The 21,412-nt window shown below is 41.0% G+C and overlaps 1 long non-coding RNA gene across 1 annotated transcript; it reads left to right on the top strand.

Annotated features, from left to right (window-relative positions):
• Nucleotides 1–269: 269 nt before the first annotated feature.
• On the top strand, nucleotides 270–1,005 carry LOC26536138. Its single transcript, XR_006245108.1, has 2 exons — nucleotides 270–615; nucleotides 681–1,005. It is a non-coding gene; the product is annotated as an uncharacterized LOC26536138 (long non-coding RNA).
• The last annotated feature ends 20,407 nt before the right edge of the window (nucleotides 1,006–21,412 follow it).

Here is a 21,412-nt window from a genome sequence, read left to right as displayed (position 1 = left end):
TGAAATAGATAGAAATCGGAAGGAAAAATAATAAAATAAAACAATAATAATATCTTGTTTCGGCGAACCGTGTGTCTGGCCAAAAAATGGCAGAGGTCAACGTTTCCGACCGCTATATTAATTTTATTGTTAATTTTACATGCACGCCTATTATTCAATTACCCAATTTGAATAACGAATACAAACTGGAATTAGCATTACAAATTGGCCCGATTGACTTGTTGTTTGCTAGATTAGATTCGTTTACCAAAGTTGGACGTGCAAAGCGAAAATGCTTATAGATTTGAGTTGGTCACTTGTCCTAAGTGCTATAAGTAACGAAAGTTAAATTACGTGTTTGAATTTAATTGTTATTTTTCAACTTTTTACTCAGTAGGGACGTATTTAAACGAGAGTACTATCTGTATATTTTGGAATGATAAATTCGAGTTCCAACTGCTTCATAACGCGAAGTATATAAGCTATGTGGGAATAAATATTGATAGATTAAATGCTAACAAAGGTCGATATATTGTTGACACGGGATTGAAGAAAAAAGAGCTTCAAGACAAACATTTGACTTTGGATGACCTTGTTATAAAATTAATTTTATCTATTGAAGTCACACACTGCGAGGTACATCTTAAAATTTAAATAAAAAATTCAGGGTTAATACATTTTCGACATTTCTATACTATTAGACTTTTGTAGTATTCGACAAAGATATCGATCGATTTGTGGATGCGTTTACTAAGGCGTCAGTATATTCAATATGGAGGTCTTTACACAATAAATTTGTTTTTGCTCATATAACTAACGAATTGCAGGAGTCTCGTAACCACTTCTTTGAAGGTATGTACAAAGACAAAGTGATAAGCAACTATTCTTAAATATTCAATTTTCAATTATTTTGATTTGTTATTAGTATTTAATTTTGCTCATTAACTGTAATGGCCCTTAATGAAGGATGTTAAAAATCGAATTCTGAAATCATAAGTTCAATTATAACTATTTTTTGAATACTTATCTCTTAAAAGGTTTTCTTTGTTTGGCGAATAGTTCCCTGCATCTTTTAAAGTAATTTTAACAGTTTCACATAGCTTCTGCCCACAAAAATGCGAAAAAAATATTTTTATACTAGGTTCATAGAATTTTATCTAACAGGTAGACGCTTCCGACCATATAAAGAGTATATATGTATATATATCAATTCATGATCAGACCGATTCGTCTGAGCCGTCTCCGTCCATTTGATTGCTAAAAGCTAAAAAGTTGAGATTTGACAAAAAACTTTTTAAGACGTCCACAAACAGGCCAAAACGCGTCCACACGTTTTGATATTTCTTAATTTTTTTTTATCATGCTTGTAAATTTCTAAACTTTTTGCCACGCCCAGTCTAACCAATCGCTCAAAACTGCCAAGGCCACACTTTAAAAACCCCCATATAGACTTTTTTTTGCTTATTTAGTTAACATCTAAAAGAGATGTTCCATTACTTTGGAGCATTAAAATAAATGATCAGAATTATAATTATAATTTTGATCAGATCTTCAACTGGAAGACAGTCAAATGTTTAAACGAGAGGAATGATTTTTTTGACACGCTTGGAATGCATTAAAAATAAAAATGTTTCGTAATAAACTTTTTTTTTTAATAAACAATATATTTATTTTCGTTCTTTATTGTAGTCCAAGCCATAACTAATAATTTTCCTTCAGTTCGAAAAAGGTGATAGAATAACGTTCGTTCTTTTTTCATAAAGGCATATGTAGATTTCATATATTGTATAGTATATAATTTTAATGAGAGCTATGTTAATCACTGGATCAATAGAAATGAAAATAATCATAAATAATGAAATGAACCTTGAAAAGGCAATTTTTTCTAAGAGCATTTTTTCCGAAAAGAAATTTCCGGCAAAAAATGTTGTAGTTGCTTTATGTTGTGCATCACATGTAAACATGGTCCAGAAAATTTAACTAAATTATGGAAAGTAATATTCAAGGTATGCACTTTTTAATGTATATGGTTTATTTATGTATAGTTCTAGAAATTTTTTAGTATTTTTTTTATAAAACTAACATGCGTTTTTCGTCTTTCGTGAAAAATAACTAATAAGATGTTCCATGCTTAAATCAACTAATTGGTCAAGATTGTACTTGTGAGTGTTGTCTTTAGTCACAAATCAAAAACTCATCCCCATTCGTCCTCCTTTTCTCACATTTCTGTAGTATATAGGCACGTATTTTAATCACACCGAACTTTTCGAAATATGGTGCAGCAACATTCGAAAACTGTAATGTGTATCGGATAGGATATACACAAAATTAATAAAAACTCTTTGGAATCCAAGATTTTAAAGTAAAAAGACAAAAAAATCAGTAATTTTAATAGTTACATTCAAAAATATCTTCCCAAATGTAACTACATGCTTGAACGGTTCATATCTAAGCATACTGGCGTCTAAAATATCAATTACACTCGATGAAACTTGCAAGACATTACAGCAAACAACTTTTTCTACCCATGGTATCCGATGTCACCAACAATTTATTAAATATTGGTTGACGGTTACCAGACTAATAATTCGAGCTTGGTTCCACTAGGATGCATAGGCAAAAAAGTGTCTGAAGCACGCAACAAAATTTACATGAAAGATAAATTGTCCCATTCAAGGAAATATAGACGGCTTAATACCATGACTGATATATTTCATAGCCTTAGCTCTATTCATTGGATCAATTATTGTCTTGTGTTTCTATAAAGAGAAAAAAAGGAAAAAAAAATCTAAAAAACCTTCTCAAAAGAAGTATTACGTCTATTGGACCTTCTGATGACGATAAGGATTTATAATATTGAATTGGATGAAGAAGAAAATTGAATTAAAACAAGAGAGAACGCTATAGTCGAGTTCCCCGACTATCTGATACCCGTTACTCAGTTAGTGGAAGGGAGAAGGAGAGTCTTCAACACAGTTTTTGGCGGTTTGTGGGCGTTAGAGTGGGCGTGGCAAAAAGTTTTTTGGCAAATCGATAGAAATTTACAAGACCAATACAAAAATTAATAAATTTCAAAACATTTTTCAAAAGTGTGGGCGTAGCAGCTTTGGGCGGTTTGTGGGCGTTAGAGTGGGCGTGGCAAAAAGTTTTTTGGCAAATCGATAGAAATTTACAAGACCAATACAAAAATGAAAAAATATCAAAACATTTTTCAAAAGTGTGGGCGTGGCAGTTTTGGGCGGTTTGTGGGCGTTAGAGTGGGCGTGGCAACATGAATCGACAAACTTGCGCTGCGTCTATGTCTCTGGAGTCTGTATGCTTAATCTCAACTTTGTAGCTTTTGTAGTTCCTGAGATCACAGCGTTCATACGGACGGACAGACAGACGGACAGACGGACAGACGGACAGACGGACAGACGGACAGACGGACATGGTCATATCGACTCGGCTATTGGTCCTGATCAAGAATATATATACTTTATATGGTCGGAAACCCTTCCTTCTGCCTGTTACATACTTTTCAACGAATCTAGTATACCCTTTTACTCTACGAGTAACGGGTATAAAAACAAGAGAGAACGCTATAGTCGAGTTCCCCGACTATCTGATACCAGTTACTCAGCTAGTGGAATAGCGAGGGAGAGTCTTCAACACTGACAGTTTTTGGCGATTTGAGGGTGTTAGAGTGGGCGTTTCAAAAAGTTTGTTTGGCAAATCGATAGAAATTTACAAGACTAATACAAAAATGAAAAAATATCAAAACCTTTTTCAAAAGTGTGGGCGTGGCAGCTATGGGCGGTTTGTGGGCGTAAGAGTGGGCGCGTAAAAAGTTTTTTGGCAAATCGATAGAAATTTACAAGACCAATACAAAAATGAAAGAATATCGAAACATTTTTCAAAAGTGTGAGCGTGGCAGCTTTGGTCGGTTTGTGGGCGTGGTAACATGAATTAACAAACGTGCGCTGCGGGTATGTCTCTGGAGTCTGTGTGCTTAATCTCAACCTTCTTGCTTTAGTAGTTCCTGAGATCTCGTCACGCCACGCCACGCCCACAAACCGCCCAAAACTGCCACGCCCACACTTTTGAAAAATGTTTTGATATTTTTTCATTTTTGTATTGGTCTTGTAAATTTCTATGGATTTGCCAAAAAACGTTTTGCCACGCCCACTCTAACGCCCACAAACCGCCAAAAACTGTCAGTGTTGAAGACCTCCTTCGCACTTTCACTAGCTGAGTAACGGGTATCAGATAGTCGGGGAACTCGACTATAGCGTTCTCTCTTGTTTTAATTTTTAGATATTTGCAAAGATCTGTGATGATTGAATTCTTATACTCTGTACCCATGTCTGTAATGAACGTCTTCACCGTAAGTAAGAATAAAAGATTCGAAAATTGCTTTAGCTACTGTTGTTGCGCTTTTATTCGGTATGGGAATTGCAACTAAATATTTAGTTAAGTCACAAATGAGAGTGACTGCGTATTTGTTGCCATTTTCCGACTTTGGTAGAGGACCTATAGTGTCTACTATCACTCTGTCGAAAGCATGTTCAGGGGTTTCAGTTAAAGTCATTGGAGTCTTTGTATGCTTTGTCATTTTCGCTTTCTGGCATTTTTGACATCTTTAATGTAGTCTGTTATTTGTTTAGACATTCCTTTCTAAAAATAATGTCTTTTGAGCTTGGCCAAGGTTTTTACAATGCCTGTATGACCTCCTTGTAATGGATCATCATGTAGTGTAGACAAAATTGCTTCTTGTTCATTGCTTATTAGGGTCACCGGGTTGAGTAGCGCCACTATTTTATTGCCGTTTTGTTTAAAATAATCTATTGAAACGTGTTCAATATATATACCGGCCTGCATTTCAAGCCTTTGGAAAAATTGATCTAAATCAAGAACTCCATTTGTATATAAATCTCCGACATCATATCTTGCAGTAATCTTTTTTCCATGTTTAAAGAAACTTATCATATTTTTTACCTCTCAGATACTCTACTGTAAAATTATATTCCTCTAATTTAAGTCGCATACGAGTCAATTTTGAGCCAGGATTAGTCATTGAAAATAAAAAGGTGAGTGGTCTATGATCAGTTTTGACTGTAAAATGTTCACCATAAATATAGGGTCTGAAGTGGGTGATTGCCCAATGTATTGCTGCTAATTCCTGCTCAGTAGTACTTTTATTACTCTCGCCCTTAGTAAATGATCTAGATGCGTATGCAACTGGAAGTTGGTGGCCATTGTGCGGCCAACTGCGTCACATGCCATTTTGCTAGCATCTGCTGTGATACAAAATTGTTTACTAAAATCGGGGTATTGTGAGAGAGTAGGTTCCATCAGTTTTGTTTTTAAGTGTACAAATAATTTTTGACAGTCTTCTGTCCATTCAAAAGGAACATTCTTTTTACATTATCTAGTTATGTGCCGTGAATAGTCGGCGAAGATTTTAATGAATCTTCTGTAATAGTTACAAAATGCAACGCCTTGCGCTATCTGCATCATGAGGTACTGGGTAATTTTTGATGACATCGTACTTCTTGTCATCTGGCAGTATTCTTCTATCTGTGCATTTATGTCCCAAAAAGGTAACTTCGCGCATAAAGATTGAAAATTTCTCTGGATGTAGTTTTAGATTGTATTTCCTGCATTTGTTAAAAACATCTGATAAGTTTTTAATCATATGCTTTTTGGAACAACCTATCACTATCAAATCATCCATATAGATAAATGCTTGCGTTGGCTCAAGGCCAGAAAATGCAATTGTCATCATTCTTTGAAAAGAATTTGGCGCTATTTTCAATCCAAATGGTAATCGCGTAAAACGATATGAACCGTTTGTTGTTGAGAATGAAGTTATATCTCTTGAACTCTTTTCAAGTTAAATTTGGTGAAAACCTGACATCAAGTCAAGGCATGAAAAATATTTGGCTCGACCTAGTTGATCCAAAATGTCATCAATTCTAGGGAGTGGAAATTTATCAGACAACAGTTTTTTATTGATTTGAGTCTGGAAGAGATTTTTTCGGTACTAATAGTAATGGACTATTGTATTCCGATACTGTTGGTTCGACTATTTTATCATCGATCAATTTTTGTACTAGTTCTTGAATTTCATCTTTTTGACTATGAGGATTTCTATAATTTTTAGTATATACTGGCTCATCATCTTTCAATCTCAATAATTGTTTGTATAAATTATTAGCCGAAATTGGTTCTGTTGTCAGACCAAATATATCTGTGTATCTACTGCAAAGCTTTTCCAGCTGGCTTTTGAATTGTGGTGGAAAATTTTTCGACAATTGAGACATGACAGTTTGTTCTCTTGTCTTATTATTTGGTTGAATTACATCATAATTTGAAAATGGCTCGTATTTTAAGTTGTTTGCATCTACTAGTTTATCAGTATGATGCGTATTTAATATTCGGACATAAACATCGTTTGATGTTGATATGGTATTCGCTACATAAATACCTGTTTCTAATTCTTGGTTTGGGATCAATATATTTGTATCTTCAATTGTTATATTGATTTTTCGGACAACTTGTGATCTCTCTGGTAATAATATTCTAATTTTACCGGTGTTGTATGTTATTGGAACATAAATCGGAAATTTTAAATTATTGGGTCTAATTATAAACAAATCTTCTTTTGGTTTGAAGTCTAATTGGCAGTTAAATTTTTTTATAAAATCAATGCCAATTATTCCATCACATGGTGTGGAAAATTGTTGATTAACAATATGAAAATTGTGAGGAATTATGTATTTATCTGTTTGTAGATCTATTGAGGTTAAGCCCTTAGATTGAATAATCTCTTGGCTCATGCCTTGAATATTTATTATACGGTCATCTTGTATATTATTGAAGTAGTCGGCTTCTTCTTTTAGTATGGTAATATCTGCACCTGTGTCAACTAAAAAAATTAATCTTTTTCCTGTTGCCACATGGTCAAATGCAATGAATATATTTATACTTAGGTTGATTGAATGTACATGAGCTATATTTATTGCTGTGTATTTGAGGGTTGTTGCGAGTTTCCTGAATTATTTTGGGTTACTCTCACACTAGCATTATCATTTTATTGTAATTGTTTCGATTTTGATTGTTTCGGCTTCCTTTATTTGAGTTACCACGTCCTCTATAATTATTACCATTATTTTGGTTGCCGTTATTGCCGTAGTTGTAATTACTGTTATTGAAACGGTTATTGTAATGGCCTCTGCCGCGACCATTACCTCTATAACCTTGGCCTCTGCTGGAGTAACCTCTCTTTGAATACATTACATGATTCACATTTCCGGTTACTCTGGTGCTAGTTCTTATGTACGCACCTATGGCAGCGTCCATAGTTGTGCATGTACCTGCTTCTAGCACAGTTTCCACACTTTCATGTTCGGTCTTTTTAATCATAACATCTATGGCGTCTCTAGTGCTCAATCTATTGGCATGCTCACTTGGTATGCCTTCATCGATATACGAGGCTTCTAATAGCTTACGTAAATTATCGATTTCTCTTGTAAACTGTGTAGCTGTTTTGCCTTTTTGTTGTACTGTGAATAGTTTTGCTTTAATGTTTTGGGATGTTTCCCCAACAATTGAAGTTTGAAATTTTTTTATTATTGCTTCAATTGTAGTTTCGCTCAGTACCAGGTTTAGAGTAGTGCCTATCAATTTTTTAACTTGGACTGCAATGTCCTCGAATGATCCTTTTGCAAGGTCTACTAATTTGATGGCCATAATGAACCGCTGAAGATGGATCTTTTGTCCATCAAACTCTGGTACTGCGCTCGACACTTCCCTTATGTAGGCCCTGATGGCGGCTGAATTGTCCGTCATTTTGTCTAATTCTATGTCCTGATCTTCTATAATCTCTGAATCTTCCGGCAATTGCAATATTGCTGGTATTGTCAGATCGTTTAAGTCTTCTTCATTGATTTCTAGTTCAGAGTCAGAATCGTTCAGCGAATCTGTTGCTTCCTCATTTAGTGTCAAAGCCTTTCTTTTATATTTATAAGGTTATTCCTTAGTCTAATCAAAAAATTAGTGTTGTCCACTCCTTTTTGTCTAGTTTCCCTCTTTGATTATGTATATGGGATCTTGCCTGATTAAAGGATTCTACCAGAATGGTTATATGTTTATTGGCAGTTTGTTTTTGAATTGTCCTATTTTGAGACAAACATTTATATGACCTGTTAAATTTTTCTTTTATTTCATTTAAGATGGCTCTTAAGTTTTGCCAATCCATAATTTATTTGAAACATTTTTAAGTATTAAAAAAAAACTTCGATTTCTTTATTAATTATTGTTCATTAATGACATCATTATTTAAGAATTAAATTGTTTCTAGGCCATTGGCCCTGCTATTATATCGTTTCTTTAAGCATTTATTGTGGAGTTTGGACACTTTTATAAGTGCTTGTATTATCATTAGTAAAAGAATTGCTAACAGAATTATTGTTATATAGCTTAAATTGTTTGACTCGATCTCCACTTTGTTTGCAGTGGAATCCACTGTTTTTGAATCAATTAAGCCCATATTGGGTTTTAAGATCTCTAAATTATTTTCATAAATTTCTTCTTTATATATTCTGTTTGTCACTATTGACATTTACGTTAAAAACGTTACGTAACATTTGAAATTTATGTTTGTTAATTATTTTAAATTTTCGTTTGTAATTTTTACATATGTTCCTACCTATTGTTTTTGTATAGCTTTACAGGCTATACGGCTAATCGGGCAGAAGTGGTTCCGCTCAATTTTACAATTTTATAGATAGGGGAAAAAAAAATATGCATCGCAGTGCAATCAAAAAAAATTTAGCAACGCAGTGCTATTAAAAAAAAAAAATAAGACTCTCTGAAGCGCTGTCGGTTCCCTCCAGGCTTAACTTGGCGCGTTAAGCGGTGCCGGTGCTGGTCCTCGCACAGGCCTCCTTCAGTAGGGCCCCCGTAAGGGCGGCAAGGCGCAGTTTGGGTAGATTATTCGATGTGATTGCCGTCCGCGGCACGATAATTAGCACTGCATTTGCTATGGGTGCCATTTTTAACTGACTTGGGGCTAAATGATAAACTGATGTGTGCTGTGGGCAATTGTGAAAAGCGTTTTTCCCACTTAGATTTACATCGTACAAGCGTATTTAACTTATGCTTGCTTTAGATCCTCTCATGAACTTCGACTGCGCTTCTCGGACGCTTTGCTCGGTTGAATCTTTTCATCGCCTTCGACTCGGGTTTTTCTGACTCAGACTCACGCAATTTTTCTTATCCACCTTTATATGCAATATCGGCCGACTGGTTTTCCTTTCTGCTGACGTGTCCTCCTTAGTCCTTACGTCCTGCAATTTTCGGACGTCCTGTCACGGTCGCCATGTACAAAGCAGGATCCGCCAGCAATCATTTCAATATTTATTTTGGGTTTTGTTGTGGAGCATAGCTCCGTTTATTTAATTCGTAACTTCTTTCTTTTGCTTCCCCAAATTGACTGATTCATATTGCTAAATTCATTGGCTATTTTTGGCTTTACTTATCGCAAAGAAGCCAAACAAAGTAACAATTTATTAAAGAAAATTTCGATTGCAGATAATTAACCGCTGTAGGAACGTGAATATTCATATTTTTTCGCATTCAAACCAAATTTTTTGTATTTTGTGGAAACAAACCGATCTCCTGAACCAAGCACAAAGGGCGTTTGTTCGTTATATACTGCAGGTGTAAATCCTGCTGAGGTTTTTATATCCAGCTGTCAACACAAGTATCATAAGCGACGTATAGAAGCTCATTGGAAGAAAAGCGCACAATGTCCGATGCGTTTAGTAGCTAGTAGACCAGAGATCTCGAAGGCCAAATAAGTATAGGAGAGACAAACTTAAAGTGGGTCGAGAAAACGACAGCCCGTAAATATAGTTGGTCAGCAAGTCTTACATAATATAGCTTCGACCTCGGGGCAAAGTAATAACATTGTGGTCAGCAATTCGAATGATATTACTGCTATGGTATTACTGGCTATGAAACAAAGGTTATTCGCTACGCTTTCGGAGAAGATGACTGATTTAAATCAGAATTCCATAACCGATACAATAACCAGGGGGTTAGCAATTACCAAGGGTGGTCACGTCGATCGCTTAGCTATGAAGATGGGATCGAAACAAGGAATGAATTTAAGACAAGTCCTTTTGGCTCCGGGCTCTCCCGCTTCAAAAGAGGCACTACGTTCGATTTGGTATACCGACCAGATAAGGTTGGTACCCTAAGGTTCCCACAACGGTGGGAAGGTAAAATTTTCTATAGATCATTTTATTTTTAGAGTAGATAATCTAATACGAGAGACGTTAGGCAATAATTTCAATCTGCTTTGTAAACATACCAGCGTCCTCTTTAAAGGAAAAGCCAATGAATTTTATTAGCGGTATCATTAAGCGCAGGGCGATGATCAGTAGGATACTTTCTGCACAGTTAATCAGAAATTCTAAAGAGAAGCAAGGCGAATCAGTTAATAGTTTATATGATACATGATCAGCTGGAGCATCCTTGGACTACGAGTAAATAAATTCGAGTTCTTAGAAACAATTTGCTTCCAGAAATAAGACAAGATGAGATCTTAAACATTGATATCAATTCGTTTCAGATCTCAGACAGGTTTGTCGCAGGCGCGAAGCTTTCTTGGCCGATGTTAAGCGGTTTAGTGGCTACGTGCGAAGAACTCCGTTTAAACGGGAAGTGTCTAAACTTAGTCAGGAATATACACGCAGTTAGAATCAGAACCTGAAAATGAGGCTGATGTCGAAGTGTTCTTCTTATTATGCTGGAACTGCCGCAAGGAAGGACACCGATATCAGGATTGCGTATCGGAGAGAAGAATATTCTGTTACGGGTGTGGAACTGCAAACACTTACAAACCAAGTGGTAATAAGTGTTCAAAAAACTCCAAAAACGGCATATCGCGGCAGCAGGTCAAACGGAGGACTTCGGTTGCCTCCCGGAGCCAGTTCACAATGACCGAAGAGTAGAAGATGCAGCACATGTTGCTCAACTTCCATTCTTTGCTACATAGAAATATCCAAACCCTAAAGAAAATTAAACATGAAGATAATTAATTACAAAATTTTGGAAAACGAATCGGACTCTAGTCGAGTAAAAGCATTCTGGCAATATGTCAAGAACTGTAGAATTGGAGTAAATTATATAAAATCACTACGTGAAGGACCAAAAGACCCTCGTCCGATTTAGCCAATTCGATTGTTTATTCGTACGGTTTACGGTCTGTTAGACTCTGGCTAATCGGCAAGTTGTGTAGGAGGTACCTTAGCCCGTGAAGTAGAAGCCTCAGGAGACTATAAGGCCATTAACAGTAGTGCTATAACGGTAGACGGCCGATCACAGCAGACACTAGGATATAACAAGCAGAGGTGGAATACGGCGACCAGAAAAAGTTATAAAAAATTTACATAGTACCGTCGCTTAAACAAGTGTTATATTTGGGGATAGTATTCAGGAAGGACTACGATTTACTTACCAGGATAATATCCGAGTTATATTCAACCGGGGGTGATTTCAAAGTTAAAGTTGACCAAAATAAGTTTTCCGATATGGATAAGGCGAAGCTAACCAATTTTATGAATTGTTTTCCGTCGTTTAGCCGAGATGGTCTTTTCTATTGATGTAGGTATGGCAAAGCTAATAAAACAACGTCATTTGCGAGATTACCTCATGCCGATATTGACAGGATGATACATCTATGAGTTATAGAAGTGTCTGACAGTTCTTGGTCATTTCCAATCGTTATGATAACGAATCCTAAGAAGGTTAGAAATTGTCTAGACTTTCGTAAGGTGAATAGCTTCACCAAAAAGGATGCATATCCTCTGCCTCAAATTAGTGGCATTTTGAGTAGGTTGCCTAAAGCCGAATACATAAGTAGCCTATATCCAAAGGACGCTTATTGGCAAGTGCCTTTAAAAAAAGCTTCGCGTGACAAGACCTCGTTTACCGTTCCTGGTAGACCCCCCTATCAGTTTAAAGTTCTGCCGCTCGGGCTATGCAATGCCACAAGTACAATGTCTCGTTTGATGGACAAAGTGGTGCCAGCTCATCTTAGGAACAAGGTTTTTTATTAACGTAGATGATCTGCTAATGGTTTCATCACGTTTTGAGAGGCACCTCGAAGTGCTAAGAGACGTTGCGCTACAAATAATACGTGCAGGTTTGACGATCAACATTGGCAAAAGTCACTTCTGCTAAAAGTCACTTCAGTTGAGAGTGCGTCACCTAGGTCATATAATCGGAGATGGAGGAATCCGTACCGATCCAGAAAAATGTGGAAGGACATGACCTTAATTCGCGCCTAGCTCAATGGTCTTTGGCCTTGCAAATGTATGTTTTCGAGATTGAGCATCACAAAGGCTCGCTGAACGTAGTTCCCGAATCCTTGTATCGGGTAAACGAAGACGTGATAGCTGCAATTGACTTGCGGGATGGAGTTCTTGATCTAAATTCTGACCACTTTATATCACTGGAATACACCGATACACTGCACTAGGAAAGTGAGTGCAAATCGGAAGAGTTTTCCTGATCTTAGGACCGATAGCGATTGCATTTATCGGAAGGCTGAGCATTTGACAGGAGAACAGGTGCACAATGCCTGGAAACTTTGGGTGCCTAAGGAATTGGTTCCTGAAATAGTTTCTCGTGCTCATGATAGTTCGTTGTCTGCTCATGGTGGGATACACAAGACCATTGCAAAACCACAAAAGCACCAAATTATGTTTTGCGACCGCCCATAGGAAAAGCGCCTGAGAGTCAAAGGCTTTTCCAACAATTGTTCTTAGACTTTCTTGGCCTTCTCTCCTTCGGAGGGGGAAATTTTGGGATTTTTATCGTTCTCGACCATTGTTCCAAATACGTATTTCTCAAGCCAGTAAATAAGATAGATGCAGGTTGCGTTGTAAAAAAGAAATTGGAAGGAGAATTGCTTATGTCGTATGGCACTCCCAAAACGATTCCGCACGCGTTTCAGAAATTTATGCACCAGTTCGGGATTACGCATAAGCTTACTGTTGTGCATTCGCCGCAGGCAGCAGGTCAAACGGAGTGGCTCTGAGCGCGTTAATCGCTCAGTTATCGCTGCAACTAGAGCGTATTTGAGACCCGATCAAAAGGACTGGGACAAATACCTAAATACTGAGATCATTAGTACATACCAGCCTAGGCCCTTCTTCTTACTATATGGTTATCGGGCAACACATGATTACTTCGGGTTCTACGTACTCTTTGTTGAGGAAACTCAACTTATTCCTTAACATTTGACCGTCAACACTCCTTTAAAATAGTACGGGAGAAAGCATGTCAGCGGATGCTAGAGAAGCACTCCTAAACCGCTAAGAAGTACAATTTCCGGTTAAGAGTTGTTTCGTATGCAGAAGGGCAAAAAGTATTTTGGAAGAATTTTAAGCAACGCTGTTTCCAGACAGGCTACAATGCTAAATACGGTCCTGCTTTTGTAAAAGCCAGAGTTCGTAGAAGGTTAGGAAACTCTTACTACGAGTTCGAAGATTTACAAAGAAAACTGTTGGGTACATACCATGCGAAAGATATTCGCCAATGACGTGTCTTCAGTCGGCATCAGCCTAAGGTATTAGTGGATGTTACCGCTGGGCTTTTTTAGAGTCGAATGAAGAGCTGCGAAATACATTTTTTTTTTGGCCAAGAAGCATTTTACAGATTATAAAAGCTTTGATCCGAACTTTGGGGCATATGGAGTAACGTAAATGTATTTCAGTCTAAAAGCCAGAAACATTTTTAAGCCGAGCTTTTAATGCTTGCGCATAAAATTCACCTGTTCGTCTTTCTGTCCGTATGAACGTGGAGATCTCAGGAACTAAAAAAGCTAGAAAGTTGAAATTCAGCATGCACACTCCAGAGACATAGACGCAGCGCAAGTTTGTTGATTCACGTTGCCACGCCCACTATAACACACATCGGGCTAACGACATTGGGTTAAGTCCAGCCGAAATGGTGTACGGCACAACACTGCGAGTTCCTGGCGGATTTTTTTCATCAAGCACGACCACGGCATCCTTCGCGGCTTCTTATCTTTTGCCTTGTACACGATTTGTTATAATGGCCGATGATTCTTTCTAGGGTCTTTAGTAGGAAGGATGACAGGTGTTTGCTGGTTTCCCTGCTTTGGGGATGAAGACAATTCGGGACTCTAGCCACGACTGCGGTAGGTGTCCAAGAAGTAGCGACCTTTTAAAAATGTCAAGAAGCCAGTTTATGGCTATATTTCCCGCATGTTGGATTTGTGCGGGTACGATTTGGTCTGGACCTGCAGATTTGTATGGTTTTAAACTGTGTATGGCCCAATGGAGGACCTTTGGGTCTAAGTTCGATTTTTGCCAGTATGGCGTTTGTATGTTAGGAGGTGAGACCGTTTTGGCTGTTTCCTGGGAAGTGAGTGTCTGAAGTATGTCCAGAGATTCCTTACTCGTGCTGGTCCAGGAGCCATCTGCTCTTTTAAGGTAGCCTAAGGTTGTGGCCGATTGGGAAAGGATTTTTCTAAGTCTGGCTGCTTCAGTTGTATTTTAAATTTCTGAGCAAAAGGAATGCCACGAGGATCGCTTTGCTTTTCTGATGGTTTTTTTGTAATTTGCAAGGGCTCTCTTGAAGGCGGTCCACAGGGCCTCCAGATTTCCTGCCTTGGCCCTGTTAAAGAGGGCAGGCATAGTTCTGCTGACCACCAGATAGGTTTTCTTTTTCTTTTGGGCAGTCCTTTTTTAGTGCATAGTTGCAGGTTTCTGAGAAAATGGAAACTAGTTCGTTAAGACTATAAATTGTTTGGGGGTTGTAGTGGGATCCATTGGGATTTTTTCAATTAAAATATTTTTGTATTTTTGCCAGTCTGTTTTCCTTGGGTTTGAGAAAACTGCTGGTTTTGAGGGGTTGGTTGTGAGGGTCGTTTCTATATACCTGTGGTCCGAGAAAGAGTGCTTATCTAGTACCCTCCAGTGAGTTACTGTCTCTAATAGTGGTTTAGAGATGAGAGTTGGGTCTATCACCACTTTTCGGTTCTTAATGATAAAGGTGTGGTCATTACCTTTATTACATATAAATAGATTTTAACTAAAGATAAAGTTGAAAAGAGACTCACCGCGGTCGTTTGTGTTTGTACTTTCCCACTTTTCTACTAGGAGGCCTATGTTTTGTTTTTCGCTGTCTTGTACCAGTCTTCTTACCAGTTCGTCCGGCGGTTCTTGCCTTACGTAGGCCATGTACGATGACAGCACTCGGAACGGAGATGTCTGACTCTTCTCGGTGGCTGCCGCGTTATCTTCATCGCTGTAATTATGGAGCAGAAAAATGCTAAGGCGCAGGCCCTTACTTTACCTTCGCTGGGAGCAGTTAGAAGCTCATATTCCTTAGTCCCTAATCCTGAAACCTTTCCTCCCACTATCCAAGTCCGATTTGTAGACCTTTACGGTCGCTGAGCTAAAACCGAAGTTTAGCTCCTCATGAGCGGCCTCAATGGGAGTTAGGGACTCCTTGTTTAGGATGAGGATAGCCTGGTTTGTTGGTCCCTCCATATCGTCGACCTTCACCACTCGCCAGTCCGAGGTGGGAAGGTGCGGGCTGCATCGCTGCAGCATGGTGAGAATCTGGATGGCGCCTTGATGGATACCGGGATCCAGATCCTTGCACGGGGTCGGCATGGTCCGTCGGACCAGCTCAACGCAAAATTCCGACGCCCGCATACACCTCGCCCAGCTCCTTTACTGCGGCTTTGTATAGCTCCGTAAAGCGCTCGTCGAGGCTAGGGCTGCCTCCACCCGCTTCCACTCATTTCGTGGAATCCTGCCACTTGGGTCGTTTCTGTCGACCACGCCCAGTAGAATGCGGGTTTTTCTCGATCTCCGCAAAAGATCGCCCTGGCTGTACGCGTCGCTTTGCTGAGGGGTCGGAGGGATCGTTCTGGGAGCGCTCCCTCTTAGGTAGAGGTCCTTTTTTGACCTCTGTGATCTTGAATGGCTTTGGGATCTTTTGCGGATCTTGCCCATTCCAGCTTCTTTATCCATTCTGGAGAAGGAGCCGCTGTCTTCGCTTTCTCCTGGCTGCGTAGGATTTGCCCAGCAGATCGCTTTTCAGCTTAGGTAAATTTATTGCCGTTACCGGTTGCCACTGAGTGCTTGCCGTCCTTGGCTGCGCCTGATGGGGGCATCATGGCACTGGGGCCGGGAGATGTTCCCATGGCGACGGCATTGGGCGGCTTGTATCAGTCGCCTCAGACTTGAGGCGGGGTTCACACGAACCCGATCCTATGGTGGAGGACAGGCAGGTGGGCTCACTCGCCAACTTCGCTGCCTTGATTTTGGTTAGGTTTTTTGGGAGATCCTGACTTCTTTTTATATTTGTTTTTGATTAGCACGAGTTGCGAAGAAAAGGAGGGTCCACCCGGGCGGAGATCCGCGACGCCCGGGTAAGGCTTCTTAAAACAGGGGTCGCCTTGTACCCTGAGCTCTCCGTTTGAGACTAAGCTATTTTGTGACCGGGCCCTCAGTCAGGCTGACTTTTGGCACGGTTCGAGTGCCACCTTAGTCCGGCCCGGCCTTAACCGACCTTAACTCGGACGGCGCCATATGCCTTTAGCGAGGCGTCACAGAACCCATGAAGTTCTACCTTCAAGTGTGTTCGGAATGCGACCCAGCGGGAAATGTGGATCTGATCGAGCGCCGAGTAATTTTCCCGAATGTCAGCCCATCTCTTGCAGAATTCTTGAGGGAGGACATCGTCCCAGCCTAGATCCTGGTGCCAAATGTCCTGCATAAACTTCTTTGCTCGTACCATGAAGGGGGCTAGCCAACCGGCTGGATCGAATAACTTGGCAATTTGGTAAAGGACTTGACGCTTCGAGAACGACGACCCCGAGGTCAATTCTGGAGGAGTGAAGAAAAATTCATCAGACGTCGCCTTGAACAGCACGCCGAGTGTTTTGGCCGTGCTCTCTGCGTCGATTACGAGAAAATCAGCCCGAAGGAGATGGTCAGTCTGGATGTCTGCAAATATCGCCTGCAATTGGACGTCCACTTTCTAAGTGGGAACCCCGCCCGGAACCCAAAGCCTCCAGGAGCTCTCGGATGGCTGCTTGCGCCTCCGTTTTTGAGTCTGCCCCAGCGAGCACGTCGTCGACGTACATAAAATGTCGGATAATCTGACACGCCTGCGGATACCTCGACTCTTCGTCTTCGACGAGCTGTTGTAGAACCCGTATCGCCAGGATTGGAGCACAATTGATCCCGAAGGTTACCGCCTTTAGTTCGTAGTCGCGGATTTTTCCATCGGAACTGCGAAACAGAATGCGCTGGAAAGGATTATGCTTGGGCTCTACCCAAATCTGCCGGTACATCTTCTCGATGTCGGCATAAAAGACGAACTTAAAGTGCCGCCACTTTAGAAGCAATGAAAACTACCCGCACTTTAGTGGTTGTACTTTCGCACTTGAGAACGGCATGATGTGGAAGATTATACGTGGCGGAACATGCCTTAGAAACCTCGGGATCCCTTTTCAGCCGCTGCTCGTTGCGGAGGACCTGAGCCAGAGCAAAGGATCGTGAAGATGCTAGCTCGGAACCCTTGGGCTTGAGGACGCGGAAGGGTAGATAAAACATACAACATACTTGCCCCGATGGTCCCTTCTGGTGGCTTTTACGAAATTTTGTTCGCAAAACGAATCAGACTCGGGGGCGGTCTGTGTGGACACTTCCTCCACCTCACAGAATTTGGTGAAGAACTGGTCCAGCGAGTCCTCGAGGGCGCAGGTAACGCGCGTAGAGAAGGTGGACACCCTCCGGAGGTCTGCCGAACGGACATGGCCTGTCAACACCCATCCAAAAATGGTTTCCTGGGCGGAAAGGGATCCACAAATGATTATTTTACAGTTGCCGAGAAGAATAGACTGAAGAATGTCTGCTCCTATCAGAACATCGATATAAGAGCTCTCAAAGTACTTTGAGTCCGCAAGGGGGATGTCCGGAAGAATCATAATCGAAAAATTACACACCTTAGTGAGTTGACCGGTCACGGTTTGGCTTAGGCCGGACACTTGGGCCTGGATAGCCTTGGAAGGAAGTTGAACAGCCGTTTTGTAAGGTTGCTTTGGACCCAGGATCAATCAGGGCTCGCGCGTGGAATTTGCCCCCCAGATGGCACACGTGAATGAGGGCAGTGCCCAGTAGAACGGCTCTTGAACCTGAAGCGAAGCATACTTGTACATCTGAGGGATCCTCTGAGGCGTCCGTGCCTTCTGGAACAGGTGCGGGCCGAGTCATGGCTGTCGCAGACGAACGTGGAGCGGTCGCAAACGGATTGCCGCGGTGCAGGAGGTTGTGATGCCGGCATGTGAAGCAGCTGTGGGCACTAGTGCAATCCCTTTGCTGTTTCCCGTGCGAAACAGTTCAGGCAGAGCTGCCTTCTCTTGATGTAGTCGGAGCGACCATTCACATCCATTTCGAGGAACCGTAGACATAAGCGAATAGGGTGATTCTCCCTGGAACAGAGATCAAACCCCTTGGGGGCGAAGCCACCGTGGTCTCGTATGAGTTGAGCCTGCGCGGTGGGGCGCTCGCAGTTGCCGATCTCGGCGGAAATTGCACCGAATCGCTGGACCGGACTTCGTCGACGGCCTCCAGAGTACGATGGCGCTCGGTCAGGAACGCATGCATCTCATTCTAAGTTGGAATTTCGGCCTTGTTGTGAATGGATTACTCCCACAAGAATAGTGTGGTTATGGGAAGCTTTGCAGACACCATTAAAAACCAAGATGCAATCCCAAGCCTCCGCTAGAATGGAGAACGTCTTTAATGCTGTCAAACAACTTTGAATTGTACTTTGCAGGTCTCCTAAGGTGGTACCTGACTTTTGGTGGACAGCTTGGAGGCTGTTTAAAATGTTAAAGTGGCTGTTAAACAACAAGCATTAAGGCAGTCCGAAAGGCCTCGCAACGCGGAAGTAAACCCTTCATTCGTCACCGGTGCCTTTGACAAAATTACGTGTGCATCGCCACTCGTCTTGGCAAGCATGTGAAACAACCGGATGACGGATTCGTCGCTTTTTGCCCTTTGAATAGTAGTGGTAGCCTTTGGCTCTAAATGAGACGGCCGCGGAGATGCGAATTGGGATGTGTCCAAGCGGATCGAAGGGATCGTACGCGGCTTCTTGTCGCCTCCCGTAGGCATTTTCAGAAACGACCTCTGCTGATCAGGGCTTGTCACCTGACTTGGGCAACGGGTGCCTTGGAAGAAGCGGCCAGACACACACTGGTCACACTTATGCTCTTGGCGCGATACGAATTACGTGAACAGGCAAATGGCATGCGGCTACTGGGTTATTTTAGACGGCGGAAAAAGCAAAAAAAATAATCAGAAAACGCTTGCCCGCAAGTAACTTGACTCCAATAAACCAACGGGCAAAAAACAATACTCGCGAACGACGAGGACACGACCTGCGTGGCACACGAATAAATGTGCGCCGCGACTCCGGAGCGGTCCCGTTACTGGCAAAAGTTGCGCGGGCTCGGGACGCCACCAAAGAAAATTCTGTCAAAAAACTTCAACGGCTGACTGCTGCTGCGGCCGATGCCCTATTTGGTTTGGACAACGGCATTGATAACGGGAATGTAGGCAAGAAGATCGAGATCTCGATGTCTTCGGACATGAATATGTGAATATAAATATTTATATTTCGTTGCTCGGACGTTGAGCATTCTTACATTTTGTTGGGTTAGAAAAACAAATTAGGCCCACGAAAGGTTGATCTTGTCCCGTAATCCGAAAATAATTAATTAATAATTCAGAAAATATTAGTCGCTAAAAATCACTTAAACCACAAAACGGTGGAATTTAAACATTGGCTGTTATGCCGTCGGCAAGCAGTGTGTGCGTAAGGGACGCAAGAGAGAGGGATAACAAACAACGACAACTTTGGACAAAAAATTAATCAATCAATAATAATTTTGTTGATTTTGTCTCGCTTTTAATTCGCTGTCCCGCCCTTTTTTTGCACACACGCTCGTCCCCGAAATCTATTGCGCAGGTTGTTCATGTCACACTTGCCATCCTGCGCTTTTGCACACACAGCAAATAGCCAATCCGGTCTCGCTCACACACTTCTTCAGGTGATGTACACAGGACGAACCAACGGAAGAGGCAACACAACAAACACGTAGGCACGGGTCTCACTCAGTGAGACCACCAGTCCGAACCAGACGTTTGGTTGACGTGTTTCTGTTCCACAGGCGTTTGCCTTGGGGATCACAGCCGTTAGCTGCCGTGAGTCTGCGTAAGACAACAACTCTCAGCCCAAGCGCCGAGCGCCCAACAACAAAGGTCCGCGCCACTCAGGACGACAGGAGCGGCGAGACAGCGGAACGAGGCCGGAGGACAATCCACCCAGCACAAAGGCATGATAATCAGATTTCTTTGTAAGTCCAAGCACAAATAAAGATCCAAGAACGAAACTGCAAGTGTTATTACTGGTAACCGGGTGATCACGATATTCTATAAATTTGGTGGGACGAACGCACAAACTCTACTGAGCTAGCCGCACGTATTTCGTAGCGAGCAGAGAAAATAAATCAGTTCGTTACAACTTGTAGGTTCGCTTGCTTGTTAAATGACTTCAAACAATATCGGTCTCCTTCAAATAACTCGGTCCGTTTGCGGAGGTGGCAATTCTACTAATGCCTGCAACTTTCGAGGATTAGGTCTAAGCTCACCTGCCTCTACTTCGTAACCGAGATACTTAATTTTTATTTTAAAAATGTACATTTTTCGAAATTAAAAGTGAATCCAGCTTTACTGAAAGTTTCTATGACTGTCTGTAATCTTGAAATTGCCTCCATTTTAGTTTCGTTCACGACCAATACATCATCTACGTAAACCACAGTATACGAATACGAAAGTGGCCCCAACGTTTTTATTATTGCCCGCTGAAACACTGACAGAGCTTTCTTAAAACGAAACGGCATTGCCAGAAACTCAAACTGCCCTTCCGGTGTAACAAATGCCGTACGCTCTATTGAATCCGGGTGAATAGGTATTTGGTAGAATTCGCTGGCCATGTCCAAACAAGAAAAATACCTTCCCCACCCCAAGAGACAACGGGAATTTATCCGACACTGTATTGGGATTTAGCTCTCTATAGTCGACGCATAAGCGATCAGTTCAGTTCTTCTTTTTTACCAATAATATTGGACTCGCAAATGGGGAACAGCTCGGTCTTATAATATTTGCCGCCAACAATTCGTCAATTTTTGCACGAACAGTTTGCTTCTAATCTACACTAAGGCTATATGGTCACCTTTGTACCATTTTATTCTATATGTAAAAACGAATTTCTAACTGACCTGTGTTAACTTGTGTCTTTGGAACTCCTGAGATAAAGTGTTTCA

This window comes from Drosophila yakuba, chromosome 2L (assembly GCF_016746365.2).
Source record: "Drosophila yakuba strain Tai18E2 chromosome 2L, Prin_Dyak_Tai18E2_2.1, whole genome shotgun sequence".
Classification (NCBI taxonomy): domain Eukaryota; kingdom Metazoa; phylum Arthropoda; class Insecta; order Diptera; family Drosophilidae; genus Drosophila; species Drosophila yakuba.
The sequence above is the reverse complement of the archived record's forward strand: the minus strand, read 5'-3'. Positions and strand labels throughout refer to the sequence as shown.